Source organism: Tupaia chinensis, unplaced genomic scaffold (genome assembly GCF_000334495.1).
Source record: "Tupaia chinensis unplaced genomic scaffold, TupChi_1.0 Scaffold143730_1, whole genome shotgun sequence".
Lineage (NCBI taxonomy): Eukaryota > Metazoa > Chordata > Mammalia > Scandentia > Tupaiidae > Tupaia > Tupaia belangeri.
In genome coordinates, this window is record NW_006203579.1 from 209,072 (window position 1) to 221,292 (window position 12,221).

General features: G+C 38.3%; 1 pseudogene; it reads left to right on the forward strand.

Annotated features, from left to right (window-relative positions):
* The window catches only part of LOC102485722 (60S ribosomal protein L18a-like), a 17,925-nt pseudogene that overhangs the window by 3,819 nt on the left and 1,885 nt on the right, over nucleotides 1-12,221 (forward strand).

Consider the following 12,221-nt stretch of genomic DNA (forward strand, 5'->3'; position numbering starts at 1 on the left):
CCCATAATGAACAATCTATCCTTCTTGGTACTTCCACAGTACCCCTTGCTTAATTCTGATATGATTTATGGTATCGTGCTGAAATAATCTGACCAAGTGGCTGTCTCCTTGCTCTTACATATGAACGTGAGGACAGCAGGAGTTATGCCCTGTTTATCTTTTCTATAACACCCTGCATGTTCCCCTGCTGATGCCTGTCAAAGCTTTGTTACAGCGTAATCTAAGGAGGACATCAAACGGTCATCAAGTGTTTGAACAGACATCAAATGCTTAAGGAAAAACAGCAATATGGAAAATGATCCCTTTGAAAAAATTATTTTGAGTTCTATATACTTCCTTTTTTAAAGGATTGTTTTATTTAACATTTATTTATTTATTTTTAATTTGACCAGTGAGGGACAGAGTGAGAGACAGAGACAGTGAGAGAGAGAGAGAGAGAGAGAGAGAGGGAAAATGAGAAAGCGAGCTTACTTGTTTGGGACTCGAACGACAGTCGGCCATGTGGAGTCCAGCACCCTTAACTACCATGCCACCGGCCAGATCCTGAGTTCTATATACTTCTAAAGTAGGTAAGACTTAAGGGAAGGTGCATGCCATAAGTCTTCTATACTGAAAAGGTGCTACGCTTAAGTGGGCCAGCTGGTGGCCTGGTGGTTAAAGCAGCTGCCTTCCACATGGCTGACTGTGCAATCTGAGACCTCGACTTGGTGGCTTGAAAAACATCAGGCATATGTGCATGCATATCCAAAATCCTGAGAGAAGAATGAAGAAGGGATTGTGTAGTGACCATTCTGTCCAAAGGGTGTTTTCTTACTTTCTTTCTCTTTCTTCCTCTCATGAGTGCATGCATCCTATAGAAAAAAAAGGGGAGAGGAATGGTGGGGTGGGTGAGATTTACTTGATTCTGGAGTTTTCAAAAAGGGCTGGCTGGAAGAAGTTAGAGGAAAGAAGTACAAAGCTTATTATAAACAACTTTCTGGGTGGTCAAATAGTGACACAATGGTAATACAAAACACTCTGTTAGGCTGATCCACATGAAATGGTTCGCATTCATAGACCTCCCTGACTACACTAGGCATGAGAATACCCGTGGTCTGAAACTGGTTGAGGCTGAGGGTGGATCATGGCATTGAGAGCCTGTTGGAGGTGTGCTCTCTCTGTCTCTATTGTAAAGGAAATAAATAAACTTTTTTTTAAAAAAGTTCTAATAATTAAGGCTGATTACAGATAGATCTTGAGTCACTAAGGAGTAAGTTTCTCATACACAGTTTAAAAGGTTCAAACAGGTGGAGCCAGCAGTGACATGGTAGTTAAAGGTGCTGGACTCCCACATGGCCAACAGTGGTTCAAGTCCCAGATCTGGCAGCTTGTTTTCTCACTTTCTCTCTCTCTCTCTCTGTCCCTCTCTGGTCAAATTGAAATAAACAAATGAATCAATAAATGAATAAAATTAAATGAAAAATTAAAAAAAAAAAAGGTTCAAACAGGCAAGAACTACTTCTCTTCTTTCTGCTATAAGAATTGCCTGTACTGGAAACAGTGTTATATACCAGGACAGGGATGGCTGCATGCTCAGTGCCTGGCACATAGTAGGTAGTTGATATGTATTATGCTGTATGTATTATGTATATGGTATTTATAATATGTTGGTAGCCAGTATGTAGTCATTATGCATTGAATTCATAAATTACATTGATACTCTCTTCCAAACAAAACTTTTATTGTATCAATATGTTCCCTTATTTCTTTCCTGATATAACTTAATAGGATTCCCTTTTTAAATTTAAAAATAAATGGTCCTCTTATAAGCCATTATGGTTAGCAAGGGGGAAGTTGAAATATTGTGTATTGATATAAAAGTAAACATTGTTCTGAGGTACAATGCAGAAAGAATACCTTCTCTGGATTTATGTAAAAAGTAACTAGAACAGAGTTATTATGGCTCACTGTTTAAGAGAGCTGGATCCTGAATGACCTACCATGGTAGAATCCCAGATCCAGTGGCATAAAAAACACTGGGCATGGGGACCAGCAGCTGGCCTAATGGTTATGTCGCTGGACTCCCATGTAGTCGATCGTGTTTCGAGTCCTGGACCTGGTGGCTTAAACTCACGCCAGGCGCGTGTATGCCCAAGATCCCGAGAAGAGAATGGAGGAGAAGGGATTGCAGTGTGGGATTTCCCCTGGGGGGGCGATTTCTTGTTTTCTGTCTTTCTGTCTCTCTCTGTCTTTCTGGTGAGTGCAAGTGCCCTATAGCAAAAAACCTCTCAAAACAAAACAAAACAAACACTAGGCATACATGCATGATCAAAATCCCTTCTGACAGGATGGAGAAATGGAAGAGAAGGGATTGAGATGCGATCATGTCCCATAGGGAGTTTCTCTCTCGCTCTTGCTCTTGCTCTGTCTCTCCAGACTCTCTGGTGAGCTCATGCACACTATGGAAATTTTGGAAGAGAAAAAAAAGCAAGTAGAACAATTTTAACACTACAGCTCTGATATTGTAGAACTTCATGGTAGATTTGTTTCTTGTTTGTTCACTTTTGGGCTGCCCTTTATGACTTCCAGGATTATAAAGATGTACAGAACACAGATGCTACCTTAGAGAAACTCAAGAGCTAGAAGTACATGCCTACTTAAAGTAGAATTCATTACCTTATTCAACAAACACTTTTAAGATCCTACCTTGTGCTAAGCACTGTGCTAGACATTGTCAGCTACAGCCAAGAGTGGCTGTGTTTCACTTTATTACTATTTTTAAAAATAATTATTTATTTAATTTTATTTATTTATTCATATATTTTATTTTGATCAGAGAGAGACACAGAGAGAGAGAGGGAAAGTGAGAAAGCAACTCCGGTATTCGAACTGCAGTCGGCCATGTGGGAGTGTCCAGCGCCTTAACCACTACACCACCTGCTGGTCCCCAAAGTGAAGGCATGGTAGGAGAAAGAGCTATAGTGGGTACTTGATAAGGTGGTTTCTGATGAAGGAGGGGGAAAGATCGGCAGACAGACAAGATTTTGAAAGGCCTTAATTAATCCAGTGCCTTTAACCACCAAATCACCTGCCAGTCCCAGGAGACCAATATTAACAGAGCTCGGTACAACCTGAGGGTAAGATGTAAGTAAAGGGATAAGTAATGAAAAGTCAGAAAGATATCTGATTTTCTGTCTTTTTCTAGTGAATAATACACCCTATGATAAAAATCTAAAAAAGAAAATTGAAATGTTCTATTTTGATGTTTTCACCATCATTTATGTCCTTTTAGAACATAAGAATTGTGTCTTCTTTATGTATCCCACCTTCATCTAACATAAACCTGGCAAAAGTTTTTCTCAAAGCAAATTTATTCATTTAATAAGAACCAGGTAGGTATTTGGAATACCTGCCTTTTAAGTTGAGCTGTTACTGTTGAGCCGTGCGGTCTTAGGTGAGCCATTGTCTCTTTGTGGCTTCCAGTTTTTCATATAAACATTTCAGAAGAGGGAGCAGCAGATGGCATAATGGTTACATTGTTGGACTCCCACATAGTCGACACAGGTTTGAGTCCTGGACCCGGTGGTTTAAAATTCACGCCAGGCACGTACATGTGCTTGCTTGCCCAAAATCCCAAGAGGGGAATGGAGGAGAAAGGATTGTAACATGGTCTTCCTCCCTGGGGAATGATTTCTTGTTTTCTGTCTCTCTGGCAAGAGCACATACCCTACAGCAAAAATCTCTTTTGTAAAAAAGGAAAGAATTTCAGAAGATCGGCTCAGTGATCTCTCCAAGAGTAATTATAATGGCACATATTGAATGGATATATGATCAGCAGAGTACCCACTTCTTAGATTTAAGGATCAGTTAGCATTGAAAGACTCTTAGACAAGAGTCAAGGAACTGCTAGAAAGTACCATGACTAGAATATCTATTTTGTGGACATGGAAAGAAAATAATAACCAACATAGATGATCACAGAAACGAAGAATAATTCCTATCACAGCTAAGCAGAGTTTGCCTGATATTACCAACACATTCTAAAAAGAAAACCAAGACAAGGACATTCATAAACTCATGCTGTAGGCAAATCTACTCTGGATTCATCTGTGAATTCAACTGATTTTCTTTTTCCCCCTGCTCTTAAGAGTTTTAAAGAAAAACTTACAAAATCAATCTTCTCTTTGATATTCGATTTAAAACTCAAACTTGAAAGGGATGGAAAAGAGCTTTTTGGTTTCACATTCTACATCTTTCTGTATCTTTCATTTATATAAGTGTATACACTGATTTCTCAGGAAATGGCCACTTAACGATCTGTGTGCTTTGTTTCATTGTATATAAATTTTAGCTCACAGGACAATAAAACTTAACAAGTATGAAATGGTAATTAGTGATATGCAGACTAAGTATTTAGGAGGAAGTATATAGGTGTCTGAAGTTTACTTTGAAATGCATTATAAATAAGGGGATGGATAGAGACAATAAAATGATGACAGTAGAACCTAGCTGTTGGATAGACAGTTTTTTTTTTTATTCCAAAATTCGTGTATGTTAAAGAATTTTCACAAAAATGGTAAAAAATCACAGTAAAAAAAAAATTAAGGGCTAGCACCTCAAGTGTAGTGGTTAAGCACTGTGCATTGGGAACTAGATCCCACATAAATATCCACGTTTGAATCCTGTCACTGCTGGCTTGAAAAACACAGGGGCCAGCTGTGGCATGACCCCAAATTCTGATGAGATGGAGACACGGAAGAAAAAGGACTGCAACGTGACCATAATCCATTATGGAGTGCTTTCTCTCTCTCTCTCTCTTCCTCTCTCTCTTTCTGTTTCTAGCAAATGCACATACCCTCTGCAATATAAATACATATATACATACATACATACATACATACATACATAAATAAATAAATAAATTAGGAATAGACCTTAATAGTCATACCTTATTAGTCTTTTGAAACTACCATATTTTAGAAATCACTAACCTTAAAGGAAATTTAAAGAAGCGATAATAGAATGTCTTCTTATTAAATGTTTACCCATTGTAATCCAGGTTTTTTCCTGTAAGGATATCTGCCATTTTTTGGCAAGGTCACCTCAAGAGCAGATGAAACGGTGTTGTTTGTATGTGTCAACGAAAAGAATTTATGAGATAATATTAAGAAAGAAAGCTGCTCATGATATACTATTGCGGGATTTCTTTAGTCAAAGAAACAAACAGCAACAGGCCTCCAAGAGATAAATTCAGTTCTAAATTTTCTGTCATAATGAAAAAAAGAGTCTGATTTTCTGTCTTTTTCTAGTGAATAATACACCCTATGATAAAAATCTAAAAAAGAAAATTGAAATGTTCTATTTTGATGTTTTCACCATCATTTATGTCCTTTTAGAACATAAGAATTGTGTCTTCTTTATGTATCCCACCTTCATCTAACATAAACCTGGCAAAAGTTTTTCTCAAAGCAAATTTATTCATTTAATAAGAACCAGGTAGGTATTTGGAATACCTGCCTTTTAAGTTGAGCTGTTACTGTTGAGCCGTGCGGTCTTAGGTGAGCCATTGTCTCTTTGTGGCTTCCAGTTTTTCATATAAACATTTCAGAAGAGGGAGCAGCAGATGGCATAATGGTTACATTGTTGGACTCCCACATAGTCGACACAGGTTTGAGTCCTGGACCCGGTGGTTTAAAATTCACGCCAGGCACGTACATGTGCTTGCTTGCCCAAAATCCCAAGAGGGGAATGGAGGAGAAAGGATTGTAACATGGTCTTCCTCCCTGGGGAATGATTTCTTGTTTTCTGTCTCTCTGGCAAGAGCACATACCCTACAGCAAAAATCTCTTTTGTAAAAAAGGAAAGAATTTCAGAAGATCGGCTCAGTGATCTCTCCAAGAGTAATTATAATGGCACATATTGAATGGATATATGATCAGCAGAGTACCCACTTCTTAGATTTAAGGATCAGTTAGCATTGAAAGACTCTTAGACAAGAGTCAAGGAACTGCTAGAAAGTACCATGACTAGAATATCTATTTTGTGGACATGGAAAGAAAATAATAACCAACATAGATGATCACAGAAACGAAGAATAATTCCTATCACAGCTAAGCAGAGTTTGCCTGATATTACCAACACATTCTAAAAAGAAAACCAAGACAAGGACATTCATAAACTCATGCTGTAGGCAAATCTACTCTGGATTCATCTGTGAATTCAACTGATTTTCTTTTTCCCCCTGCTCTTAAGAGTTTTAAAGAAAAACTTACAAAATCAATCTTCTCTTTGATATTCGATTTAAAACTCAAACTTGAAAGGGATGGAAAAGAGCTTTTTGGTTTCACATTCTACATCTTTCTGTATCTTTCATTTATATAAGTGTATACACTGATTTCTCAGGAAATGGCCACTTAACGATCTGTGTGCTTTGTTTCATTGTATATAAATTTTAGCTCACAGGACAATAAAACTTAACAAGTATGAAATGGTAATTAGTGATATGCAGACTAAGTATTTAGGAGGAAGTATATAGGTGTCTGAAGTTTACTTTGAAATGCATTATAAATAAGGGGATGGATAGAGACAATAAAATGATGACAGTAGAACCTAGCTGTTGGATAGACAGTTTTTTTTTTTATTCCAAAATTCGTGTATGTTAAAGAATTTTCACAAAAATGGTAAAAAATCACAGTAAAAAAAAAATTAAGGGCTAGCACCTCAAGTGTAGTGGTTAAGCACTGTGCATTGGGAACTAGATCCCACATAAATATCCACGTTTGAATCCTGTCACTGCTGGCTTGAAAAACACAGGGGCCAGCTGTGGCATGACCCCAAATTCTGATGAGATGGAGACACGGAAGAAAAAGGACTGCAACGTGACCATAATCCATTATGGAGTGCTTTCTCTCTCTCTCTCTCTTCCTCTCTCTCTTTCTGTTTCTAGCAAATGCACATACCCTCTGCAATATAAATACATATATACATACATACATACATACATACATACATAAATAAATAAATAAATTAGGAATAGACCTTAATAGTCATACCTTATTAGTCTTTTGAAACTACCATATTTTAGAAATCACTAACCTTAAAGGAAATTTAAAGAAGCGATAATAGAATGTCTTCTTATTAAATGTTTACCCATTGTAATCCAGGTTTTTTCCTGTAAGGATATCTGCCATTTTTTGGCAAGGTCACCTCAAGAGCAGATGAAACGGTGTTGTTTGTATGTGTCAACGAAAAGAATTTATGAGATAATATTAAGAAAGAAAGCTGCTCATGATATACTATTGCGGGATTTCTTTAGTCAAAGAAACAAACAGCAACAGGCCTCCAAGAGATAAATTCAGTTCTAAATTTTCTGTCATAATGAAAAAAAGAGGCAGAAGGAAAAGCAGAAAAGATCCAAGTGTTCCAAAACAACTGATGAAACCAGTGTTCCCTCGCTCCAGCCCCAATCCTCAAGGCTTGAATATTCACTGAACCACATCAAGCAGAAAGCAGGCTGGCAGGAAAAGGAGGATTATTGAGACTGTCTGCAGGGAGGGCACAGGTAGCAGAGGGAACGCACCGGGCACTGTAGGTTTTCATGGTTTTTCCGAGAGGAGAACATCCAATTGTCTCAGAAGCAAGGTTGCTTGCTGGTTGCCAACTTTTCCTCCTGCTATTTGCAAAAATACTTAGTCAAGGGATTGCATCTGCAAATATTTGTGAATAAGCAGATAGAATTGCCAATTGCCGAGCAAGAAACTTAAGACTTCTCTTGGGTCCAAGTGCACCACTTAACTTCAGTTTAAGAATCCGAGATTTAATTTATGCAGTGCACTAAGTGAAAATCAACTGGATTGCATGGTCCTGCCTAGCAATAATATGGGTGCAGGTTGTTGGCCCTCACACCTCTGGATACTCTTGTCTGCAAAGCAATCAGAGAAATGTCATCGCCCCCAGCAGGCAAGTGTCCACTAGTCTATTATGTTGGCACATGCTGATGTGCCAACTAAGAAAGGTCACAAATATGTTTACAATGGGAAATGGCACCCAGTGTAGTGGTTAAGCACTGTGCATTGGGAACTAGATCCCACATAAATATCCACGTTTGAATCCTGTCACTGCTGGCTTGAAAAACACAGGGGCCAGCTGTGGCATGACCCCAAATTCTGATGAGATGGAGACACGGAAGAAAAAGGACTGCAACGTGACCATAATCCATTATGGAGTGCTTTCTCTCTCTCTCTCTCTTCCTCTCTCTCTTTCTGTTTCTAGCAAATGCACATACCCTCTGCAATATAAATACATATATACATACATACATACATACATACATACATAAATAAATAAATAAATTAGGAATAGACCTTAATAGTCATACCTTATTAGTCTTTTGAAACTACCATATTTTAGAAATCACTAACCTTAAAGGAAATTTAAAGAAGCGATAATAGAATGTCTTCTTATTAAATGTTTACCCATTGTAATCCAGGTTTTTTCCTGTAAGGATATCTGCCATTTTTTGGCAAGGTCACCTCAAGAGCAGATGAAACGGTGTTGTTTGTATGTGTCAACGAAAAGAATTTATGAGATAATATTAAGAAAGAAAGCTGCTCATGATATACTATTGCGGGATTTCTTTAGTCAAAGAAACAAACAGCAACAGGCCTCCAAGAGATAAATTCAGTTCTAAATTTTCTGTCATAATGAAAAAAAGAGGCAGAAGGAAAAGCAGAAAAGATCCAAGTGTTCCAAAACAACTGATGAAACCAGTGTTCCCTCGCTCCAGCCCCAATCCTCAAGGCTTGAATATTCACTGAACCACATCAAGCAGAAAGCAGGCTGGCAGGAAAAGGAGGATTATTGAGACTGTCTGCAGGGAGGGCACAGGTAGCAGAGGGAACGCACCGGGCACTGTAGGTTTTCATGGTTTTTCCGAGAGGAGAACATCCAATTGTCTCAGAAGCAAGGTTGCTTGCTGGTTGCCAACTTTTCCTCCTGCTATTTGCAAAAATACTTAGTCAAGGGATTGCATCTGCAAATATTTGTGAATAAGCAGATAGAATTGCCAATTGCCGAGCAAGAAACTTAAGACTTCTCTTGGGTCCAAGTGCACCACTTAACTTCAGTTTAAGAATCCGAGATTTAATTTATGCAGTGCACTAAGTGAAAATCAACTGGATTGCATGGTCCTGCCTAGCAATAATATGGGTGCAGGTTGTTGGCCCTCACACCTCTGGATACTCTTGTCTGCAAAGCAATCAGAGAAATGTCATCGCCCCCAGCAGGCAAGTGTCCACTAGTCTATTATGTTGGCACATGCTGATGTGCCAACTAAGAAAGGTCACAAATATGTTTACAATGGGAAATGGCACCCGTTTCAGTTTAGCTCAATTAGGAACAACAGGAATAAAAAGCTCTCATAAATTGTTGATTATCACTTGCACATTTTTGCAACACCAAGAAAGTACATCTAATCCTATTTTGTTAGTGAGACAATTTGTTAGACAAGATACATATGTTTTAACTTACGCATATGTGCTACTGTTGTTGATAGCTAGGCTAATTAATGTATTCTCCTGAGGCAATGGCTTCAGGTAAATAGCATGATGAAATATTATCGTGTAAGGACTAGATCCTACAATTAATAGCTTCTATTATTTTCCAATGAGTTCCTCATTCTCAGTACAGAGTGGAGAGAAATCCTCCACTTGATTTCCCTCAGTCTGTAACTGAGATCATGTCATTCGTAAGCCAGTTATTTATTTTATTTTATATTTTTAAGAGAGAGATTTTTTGCTAAAGGGAGTGTGTGCTTGCTGGAGAGCCAGAGAGAGACTGGGAGACAGAAAATGAGAAATCACCATCCAGACAGGATAGCCACGCCACAATCCCTTCTCCTCCATTCTTCTCTCGAGATCTTGGGCATGCATACACATGTACCTGGCGTGAGGTTTAAGCCACTGTGTCTGGGACTTGAACCCTAGTTGACTACTTGGTAGTCTGGCGATGTAATCATTATGCCATCTGCTGGTTCCCTTAAGCCAGTATTGATATAACAGACTACACTATCATCCCAAATTGGAAGTAAAACAGAATATTCCTCTTTTTTTATTTTTTCCCTCATCTTCTTCCTCCTCTTCTTCATCATAAACACCACCACAATCATCAAATATAAAGAAAAATTATATTTTGGCTTCTGTAATACTACACCATTATAATAGTACTAGGTATATTTTTTAAGAAACTTTGAGGGCATGTTATGGGAAATGCAATTTTAAATATAATCAATGAGGAATTTAAGTAATAAACTTTGAATTCTTGAGAGTTGTCTCAAAGAAATCAGCACACATTCTCCTGAAGAGCTGAAACTGAGATATGTCAGAGTAACTGCCTAGGAAGAGAATCAAGCCAAGCATATTCATTAAGACAGGACATATATAGAAAATAAACATTGATTTCAAATGCAGAGCCTGTGTAAAAGATCACAAGGATAAAGGGCATTATTTGTGATGGAGCTGCTTCTCACATGATCCTCCTTTTTTATTTTTTAAAGATTTATTTATTTTTAATTTTACATATTATCATTATTCTTCAATTTTGACCACAGAGAGACAGGAGAGTGAGAAAGCAAGCTGCCAGGTCCCAGACTTGAGCCACAGTCAGCCAAGTGGGAGTCCAGCACTTCAAACACCACACCACCTGCTGGCCCCACATGGTCCTTCTTACACTGTACTCTCTAGGGTAGGAGTTGGCAGACTTCTGGAATAGGCCAGATAGTAAATATTTTAAATTTGGTGGGACAAGATTTCTTTTTAACTATTCAACTCTTTAGCTATAACATGAAAGCTGCATAGGGAATGAGTAGAGAGATGAATATAGCTGTGTTCTAGTAAAACTTTATTGATAAACACTGAAATTTGAATTTCATAATTTTTCATGAGTTATGAAATATTAATATTCTCTTATGGCTCAAGTAAAATCATACTTAGTCCATAGACTGTATAAAATCAGGTAACTGGGGATCTGCCCCACAGACTGACCTCTGCTTTTGGCTAAGTAGCTGCCAAGATTAGAGAATGACTCTTGCTCCCAAATTCAGAGGATACTGTTTAGGATGGTAAAAGCTGCTTAGGATGGTAAAAGCAACAACAACTTCTCTCCTGGACTGATGACTGATTATTTGCCTAAATAGTGATGCTGGCATCATGACCTCACTTGTGGATGTAAAATTAAATAGCTTGCCCCAGGACACAGAGTTCATATCAGGTACATGTCTGGACTATTTAAAAGAGTGTACACATTTGGTTATGCAAAGTGTTTTCATAGAATTGATCAATTTGGACGACTTGGGGTTTTTCCACAGACTACTTTGTTTCTTGGAGATCATATTCATTGGAGAAGGTTGCATGCAGCCAAAAAAGTAGAACAGTTTTCTTTCTCATGACTTGTTCTAGAGAATGTAATTTAACTGAAATGGTAATTATAGCAAAATACCCAGAAGCTATAGGATGCGTGCTAACTACCTGGCAATAGAATAGGAACTTTCTTTTGGAAAATCTATTGCCCTACTAGCTCACCAGAGAAATTAGAGGCTGTAAAGACAAGGGGAAATTTATTACCTTTCCCAAATATCATAGGCTGGTAAATTTTCTCAATGTAAGTGTGCAGTTTCCCCTTGAGCAATAAAAATAGAAAGTAGTGAGAACACATATAATCCTAGTTCTTGGGCATAATGGAAACATGCACACATACATCCCCACATCACAGGGCAACACTTGGCTTTTCATAAAGAATATACGTAAAACAGCAAACCAATAAACACTTTTATGTATGTGCTGGAGGTAGGGAAGGAGGTATACACTATGCAGAGTCCCTGCAGAAGCCCTGAATTCTCATAGTGTTATTTAGAAGAGATGGGGTAGAGGGAACTGTGCATTAAAAATGCTGATTTCCTACATCTCTCCACCCCTAATCCCAGAGTGGATTTCAGAGGGTTCATTCCATCTTGACCTTCTGAACCACTACCCTCCCTCAGATTCATCCTCTAGTATCCATTCATTCTCTCTCTCACTCCCTCTGCCTGTCTGCCTCTTGTCTCTGTCTCCCTCTCTCTCTCCCATAAAAAATTGAAAAGGGCCAGTGAAAAAACAGACAATCTCTAGCAAGATGCAGGCAATGGGGCTGGGCCAAAAGTCATAAGGAGGAATGGTAAGATTCCCCTGGACTGGGGAGGGAACATGGTT